This window comes from Dromiciops gliroides, chromosome 1 (genome assembly GCF_019393635.1).
Source record: "Dromiciops gliroides isolate mDroGli1 chromosome 1, mDroGli1.pri, whole genome shotgun sequence".
NCBI classification, from domain to species: Eukaryota; Metazoa; Chordata; class Mammalia; order Microbiotheria; family Microbiotheriidae; genus Dromiciops; species Dromiciops gliroides.
Window position 1 is genome coordinate 2,652,582 of NC_057861.1, and position 258 is coordinate 2,652,839.

A 258-nucleotide genomic window follows, 5' to 3' on the forward strand; every position below is an offset into this window, starting at 1 on the left:
TTCATCTCTGCGGCTCATTGGCCCTTTTCCTCGCCTTCGCCCCGCCCCCTCCTGCGGCCAGGTCCTCTTGCCCCCTGACCGGACTCTGCGCCTAGGTTTCCCCCCTCAGGGGTGGGGTCCGTGAGGGGGCGGGGCTTAATGTATCGTCCCTCAGACTATTCGCTCTCCGCAGCGGTAACCCGCCCCCCACGGCCCCAGGCCCGACCCAGGGGCGGGACCCTCCCCCGCCATTGGCCCGGACTCGGCGAACCCCGCCCC